The sequence below is a fragment of the Tupaia chinensis genome, unplaced genomic scaffold (assembly GCF_000334495.1).
Source record: "Tupaia chinensis unplaced genomic scaffold, TupChi_1.0 Scaffold149922_1, whole genome shotgun sequence".
In the NCBI taxonomy this organism is placed as follows: Eukaryota; Metazoa; Chordata; class Mammalia; order Scandentia; family Tupaiidae; genus Tupaia; species Tupaia belangeri.
In genome coordinates, this window is record NW_006209766.1 from 1,163,168 (window position 1) to 1,171,028 (window position 7,861).

The window sequence follows — 7,861 nt, forward strand, 5'->3', positions numbered from 1 at the left end:
AGAGTGTGAGAGGGGAAGAGCATAGGAAATTTGGGGGGAAATGGAGAGGTAAGACACTTGTGGGACACAGATAAGGTTTATTTTCTCTTGACGAAGATACGTATGGTGGTCTCAACTGGGCTGGTCTGAGGTGTATATCATGCTGGGTAAAGTCTCTTCACAATCTAAATGATGTATAGTGATTTAATGTATGAATAATAATAATTTTTTAATTGGTATTAGTGATGTTTTTGCTAAAAATGGTCTTGCTGTTGTGAATGTCAGAATCAGTACATCTAGGTAAGTACCTCACTGCACATTACACAGGCATATGTAAGTCTCTTCAAATATTAGACATTAATGATTAATGACAACTCCCCAAGTTGAAATTTTCATAACCAATAAAATAAATTTTATTAACACTTTTGAGGGGAAAAAATGTGTATATTTAGGAGCCAACAGGTGACATGGTAGTTAAGGCACTGGACTGCCACATGGCCCACCATGGTTCAAGTCCCAGACCCAGTGACTTGAAAATCACATCAGGTGCATGTGCACGTGTGCCCAAAATTCAGAGAGGAGAATAGAGGAAAAGGGATTGCAGCAAGGCCATTTCCCTTGGAGGGTAATTTCTCACTTTCCCTCTTACTATTTCTCTGTCTCTTTCTCTTTCTCTCTGGAAGCACACACTCCCTATAGCAAAAAAACTAAAAAAAAATTTAAAATGTGTTTTTAAGTAAGACATGGAACATTATGTAGTAGAAATCTCCTGATCACCCCTGTGCCCTAAGTGCCACTCTCCTGTAACATGGGGCTCTCTCCCTCTGAGATAACTTCTACTCTGAATTTTAGGTTAATAATTCTCAAACTTTTCTTTTTTCATTTTTTCAGGGATTCTCCAGTTTTAGTGCATTAGACTCACTTGGAGGGCTTATTAAAACAGACCTCTGGACCCCACCTCCTAGTTTCTCATTTAGATCTGGGGTAGGACCTAAGAATTTGCATTTCTTGTAAGTTTCCAGGTGATCCTGATTCTGCCAGTCCCTGGACCACACCTTACCGTTTTATCTTACATTTTCTTGACTTTTCTATGGTGACTCTTAATCCTCTTGAGACTGTTTAGTTAACTCCCCTAAAACCTAGCCACTCAATAAATGTCTCTTTAGGACCTCGTCTTCTTCCTCCACTCCCATTTCCTCACACCCAATTTGTGAGTGCTCAATCTTTGTTAAGTATATTAATTGTGGCATTTGATCAATCTCCACTTTTTTTTTCTCTGTTGACTTTAATAGGCTTCTTCTTCTTTGTGTGTATTATTGTAAGTTAACCAAAAGGAAGAGTACAAGCAACACTTACATATCTTATTCATCTAGTCTATAAACTCCATGAAAACAGGAACCAAGTTTAATTTAAGCTCCTTGAAAGCAGGAAACAAGTTTAATTTCTCTGTAATCCACTTCCTCAGTTGGGCTTCAGGCCATGGTTTGCAAACTCAGAGGCTTATAAAGGCTAAAAGGCAAGATACTTAAGTGAAATTTGCCAGATGGAAACATATCCGGAAGCTATATCCTGTGTGAAAGGGCAGCTGCTACTTGGTTCTAAGCCAATTGCAGGCCCATTGTTCAAATTTTTTCTTTTTCAAGAGAGGCCGGAAAAAAATCCCAAATAATTCAGTATTTTAGTTATTTTGTTTCGTTTCGTCTTTTTCTATAGGGTGTGTACATTGCCAGAGAGAGAGAGAGAAAGGGAAAGTAAGAAATCACTCCCCACCCCCAGGGAATGGCCATGCAGCAATTCCTTCTCCTTCTGTCTCTCGGAATTTTTGGCTCACCTATGCACATACCCAGTGTGACTTTTCAAGCCCCTGCCACCTGATCTGGACCTCAAACCATGCAGCTGGCCATGTGGGATCCAGTACCTTAACCTCCATTTCCCCTGCTGACCCTAATTCAGCATTTTAACTACACAGGAATAGGCTATACAAAGTACATTTGCAAGAACCTAAACTAAATCCATTTCCTGTGTCAAGATCTTTACAGTTAAATGAATGGGTGGATGGGTGGATGGTGGCTGCATGAGTAACTCTGTGTGATTGTGGCAACTCTCTGGTTAAAACTGAGAAAGAGAACAAGCAATTATTGAGTATGCCTGGCCCTGTGCAAGAGTCTTCACAATATTTACTTCACTTGAATTTCATAACGACACACAAGATAGTTACAGTTGTCCCTTGGTATCCTTAGGGAATTAATTCCTGCCTCTCCTTTTCCTCTGCCCCTTTCACCACCCTGCAGATATCAAACTTAAGGTTGTTAAAGTCTTTTAATAAAATAATGTAGTATTTGCATGTAATTCACACATGCTCCCGTAGACTTTAAATAATCTCTAGATCATTTACAATACCTTATACAATGTAAGAATCAATTGAACAACTGGTCTCTCAGATATATTCAATGGAAGAATTCATCTCTGAATATTTGTACTAAAACATTCTAAAATCAGAAGTCAGAATATTATACTAGCTAACAGGAAACTGTTTTGATATATACAGGGAAAAGGGAATTGAAAGCATTATTTCCAGATTGAGCATGCCACTTCAGTTCAGCTAAATATGATATCACAATGAATTCTTGAAGGTCTTGCATTTTGCTTTGCATTTATTCCAGCAGGATTCAGTGTTTCGGGTATGCACTAAGAAGTGTTAAGAGGTAGCATGAATGGAAGTTGAGATCCTTACGGTTAACCTGAGCATGTGGGAAACCAAAGAGAAGCTGAATGTTCTTATAAATAAGCCATGCTTACTGTTTTATCTTACATTTTCTTGACTTTTCTATGGTGACTCTTAATCCTCTTGGGACTGTTTAGTTAACTCCCCTAAAACCTAGCCACTCAATAAATGTCTCTTTAGGACCTCGTCTTCTTCCTCCACTCCCATTTCCTCACACCCAATTTGTGAGTGCTCAATCTTTGTTAAGTATATTAATTGTGGCATTTGATCAATCTCCACTTTTTTTTTCTCTGTTGACTTTAATAGGCTTCTTCTTCTTTGTGTGTATTATTGTAAGTTAACCAAAAGGAAGAGTACAAGCAACACTTACATATCTTATTCATCTAGTCTATAAACTCCATGAAAACAGGAACCAAGTTTAATTTAAGCTCCTTGAAAGCAGGAAACAAGTTTAATTTCTCTGTAATCCACTTCCTCAGTTAGGCTTCAGGCCATGGTTTGCAAACTCAGAGGCTTATAAAGGCTAAAAGACAAGATACTTAAGTGAAATTTGCCAGATGGAAACATATCCGGAAGCTATATCCTGTGTGAAAGGGCAGCTGCTACTTGGTTCTAAGCCAATTGCAGGCCCATTGTTCAAATTTTTTCTTTTTCAAGAGAGGCCGGAAAAAAATCCCAAATAATTCAGTATTTTAGTTATTTTGTTTCGTTTCGTCTTTTTCTATAGGGTGTGTACATTGCCAGAGAGAGAGAGAGAAAGGGAAAGTAAGAAATCACTCCCCACCCCCAGGGGCTAAAAGGCAAGATACATAAGTGAAATTTGCCAGATGGAAACGTATCCGGAAGCTATATCCTGGGTGAAAGGGCAGCTGCTACTTGACTCCAAGCCAATTGCAGGCCCATTGTTCAGATTTTTTCTTTTTCAAGAGAGGCCGGGAAAAAAATCCCAAATAATTCAGCATTTTAGTTATTTTGTTTCATTTTGTCTTTTTGCTATAGGGTGTGTACATTGCCAGAGAGAGAGAGAGAAAGGGAAAGTAAGAAATCACTCCCCACCCCCAGGGGATGGCCATGCAGCAATTCCTTCTCCTTCTGTCTCTCGGAATTTTTGGCACACCTATGCACATACCCAGTGTGACTTTTCAAGCCCCTGCCACCTGATCTGGACCTCAAACCATGCAGCTGGCCATGTGGGATCCAGTACCTTAACCTCCATTTCCCCTGCTGACCCTAATTCAGCATTTTAACTACACAGGAATAGGCTATACAAAGTACATTTGCAAGAACCTAAACTAAATCCATTTCCTGTGTCAAGATCTTTACAGTTAAATGAATGGGTGGATGGGTGGGTGGTGGCTGCATGAGTAACTCTGTGTGATTGTGGCAACTCTCTGGTTAAAACTGAGAGAGTGGAGAGAACAAGCAATTATTGAGTATGCCTGGCCCTGTGCAAGAGTCTTCACAATATTTACTTCACTTGAATTTCATAACAACACACAAGATAGTTACAGTTGTTCGTTGGTATCCTTAGGGAATTAATTCCTGCCTCTCCTTTTCCTCTGCCCCTTTCACCACCCTGCAGATATCAAACTTAAGGTTGTTAAAGTCTTTTAATAAAATAATGTAGTATTTGCATGTAATTCACACATGCTCCCGTAGACTTTAAATAATCTCTAGATCATTTACAATACCTTATACAATGTAAGAATCAATTGAACAACTGGTCGCTCAGATATATTCAATGGAAGAATTCATCTCTGAATATTTGTACTAAAACATTCTAAAATCAGAAGTCAGAATATTATACTAGCTAACAGGAAACTGTTTTGATATATACAGGGAAAAGGGAATTGAAAGCATTATTTCCAGACTGAGCATGCCACTTCAGTTCAGCTAAATATGATATCACAACGAATTCTTCAAGGTCTTGCATTTTGCTTTGCATTTATTCCAGCAGGATTCAGTGTTTCGGGTATGCACTAAGAAGTGTTAAGAGGTAGCATGAATGGAAGTTGAGATCCTTACGGTTAACCTGAGCATGTGGGAAACCAAAGAGAAGCTGAATGTTCTTATAAATAAGCCATGAATTGGATTGAATGGTAGAACTAGGTTGAACTATGAGTGTAAAACAGATAGCAAATTTTGAGCAGAATGGTCACCAGCAGTTTCCAAATAACCAACAGCTAGTCGATGGATAGTATATACAGTATCAAAAGCCCTTATTTTCCTCTCTGGAAAATATCTTGATTTCTTGGAACATCGTACTAAGCAACTCACAACTTCATGCTGTCAAAGATATCAAGCAATAAGGAACTAAGACACAAGGGCGTCTGTTGCCATCCTGGAATGTCCTTCCTATTTCCTCTTGTATCCTTACCTATGGTCCTCTCACAGGTCAAGATTTCTACCTACCAGCCTTGGAGCCTATTTCACCGTAATTACTCGCTAGAATCCAGTAGAATAAAGACAGAGGCATAGAAGCGGGAGTTGTTTGGGTGGAAAACTTTTTATTGGAGTTACGGAAATAGACAAGAGTCATCACAGGCTGGGATCCAGATCCCTCTTCCAAGGGGAGTCAGCAGTGCTGTGTCTTGAATGGTCACTGGGCATCAGGAATTGCACTCCTCAGTCCTTTCAGCTAGAGGGAGAGAGAGTATGGTCAGGTTGGGGACCCCCAGGTGCTGGAGGCCCCCTAAGGAAGCCCAGTATAGGGTGGAGCACCAGTGGAAAGCAATTTATACCCTGGTCTAAGTTTCCATTCTCCACTAAATACAGTCGCCGAGACTTCCCTTAGATTTGGTGAGGAGAAGGTTTAGACTTTTTGTGCTCCTTTCTCTGTTTTCACTCTCCCCCCCATTCCCTCTACTGCTTCTCTCACCCCAAACCTACTGTTCCTCCTAATGTCCACCCCTGCTTACCTTAGGAAATGCATCCCAGTTGAGGAAAGGAAGTTTCTTTTTGATAGACTGAAAGAAATTTAAATAATAATAATAATAATAAAACAGGGCAGGGCAGGGCAGGATGGATCAGTAAGTACTTGCTCAATGAACTTCCGTTCAGTAGTGACAATGGTGTTAGTGTTTGATGATTACAGTAAGAGCTAATATTTCCTGAGGCCTTATTCTGTGTCTTATACTAACTGCTCTGCGGGCATGAGTTCATTTGGTCTTTACAGCAACCTTTTGAGGGTGGTACTGTCACCATCCCTCCCCCATACTCCAGATGAAGAAACTGAGGCTCAGAGAACCGAAGACATTCACATGAGGTCACAGAATAAGTGCAGAGTCATGGGAAGCAAGCTCTGTCACTGACTTAGCCTTCTAAGTTCAGGGGAGCCTCCGTTTCTTCAGGGGATGAGGGGAGTACAGTACAATCTAGATTATCTTTGTAGCCCTGCTCTCCCGTGGCCCTCTTAGGACAATGATATGCCATGACTGCCTCCTGGGGAAACTGTTCAGTTGACAACACCTTGAACAGCATCAAGACAGGGCAGTTACCACCTCCTAGAACTCAGGAGTGAGCCCAGAGAGCTAAAACTAGAAAATTCTGCCACTACCTTGGAAAGACTGCAAATGATCAAGGGGTGTAAGGGATGCCCAAGCTCTTACCTCAAAGAGGGCATGCCAGTTCAGGAATTCATCATTTTTAAAAGCCTGTGAAGAGAGAGAGGGACCCCAGAAGCAAGTCAGTCCCCGGAAGGACAGAGTTCAGCCCCCAGCTCTCTAGAAAAGGCAAAGGGACTGTGGCAGCTTTGCAAGCTCTCTGCCAAAGCATTACGAGTCTCCTCTGTAATGTGGATACGCGTGGGGGCCGCACCAGAGAATCGTACTCACAGATCGCAGCTTGTCGATGTTCAGCAGCTGACCATTAAAGGCCTAGGCAACAAAGCAGGGTGTAAGTTGCCAAGGAACATAGAGAGATAGGGGACAAATTCATGGCTGGAGTGGGAGAGAGAGCAGATTGTTTACCTCAGGTCCTGCTGCATAGTTACTGATGGTGGATTCTTCCTGGAAAGCGAGAGAGAGAAGAGGAAGCGAACAGTCACACAGTGGCAAGACTCTCTCTCACATCCCTCTCCACCAGTCTGCCTTCATCCACAGTCCAGTCCCCGAGAAGATCTAGCCCATTCTCCACCAGCAGCCTCAGAACGTTAACCCACTCTGTCCCGGTGATACACATGGTTGAGCAATAGAAGGATTGGATGCCCAGCGTGTAAGATCAGGCCTACATTCATATAGGCAGCAGGTAGAAAGGGTGGAGGAAAGAGGACTCCTCCCAAGAAAAACTAGCTAGTGTTGTTCTGCAGTTGACTTAATTTTAAGAGAGGCTGAGTTGAGGTGTTTCAGAGACACCCATGCTTAGCCCATATAGCTGGGTAGAGATGAGCATGCAGGTGGGGGCCAAGATGCTGAGGTGTCCTGCCTGCCTGTCAGCGGTTGAGGTGAGTTCCTTTTGGGACTACTGCCACCAGGGTTGGAGTCCATTCCCCTCCTCCACTTGGTAGCCCCCAGCCCTCAGTGCAGATCCCCTCTTGTCAATTTCTTTATTTCTTCCTCCCCCATGGCAGAGTTCACAGGCCCACAGCTCACGGGAGATTCAAATGTTCAGATCTCACAGCAGTTTGAATTGCTCATCTTTTCATTTGAATGAAACATTTTAAACAAGTAAGAATTCATAAATAAATCCAGATTTCCATAGTCTCCTGAAAATTGGAAAACTCTGTCCCATTGGGCACGTTTTCCCACTTAGTAGCAGTCATTGGAATAAAGACTACCCCCCTTTACACTGAATGAGTTTGCTTCACTTATACCCAAGGCCCCAACAGCCCCCCAGCTCACCCTCTCCACTTGCTTAGGTCCTCAACAATTGAATCTATGACCCCATCTTAGACTTTTAAATCCCAGAATGCCCATCTGTAGTGGGTCTCAAGATGTCTCTCTGACTGGGGAACTTGCTTTGACCTAAGGCTCCAGAGATAGTAGGGAGCCTCCTGTTATCTGGAAGCTGTCAACAGGGACACACAGGACCTGAAGATTAGGCTGAACCTGACAACCCACCTCACCCCCTGTCTTCTCCCAGGATTCAGTAAACTGGCCTCCACCCCATACTTCAGTATCCCTTCCAGAAAAATGAGCATCTAGGTCTCCAAGTTTCTTC

General features: G+C 42.1%; 1 long non-coding RNA gene across 1 annotated transcript; it reads right to left on the reverse strand.

The window, feature by feature from the left end:
- Positions 1-5,201: 5,201 nt before the first annotated feature.
- On the reverse strand, positions 5,202-6,713 carry LOC114006725 (uncharacterized). Its single transcript, XR_003548414.1, has 5 exons — positions 6,673-6,713; positions 6,538-6,579; positions 6,313-6,357; positions 5,623-5,670; positions 5,202-5,342 (listed from the first exon to the last, which is right to left on the reverse strand). It is a non-coding gene; the product is annotated as an uncharacterized LOC114006725 (long non-coding RNA).
- Between the last annotated feature and the right edge of the window lie 1,148 nt (positions 6,714-7,861).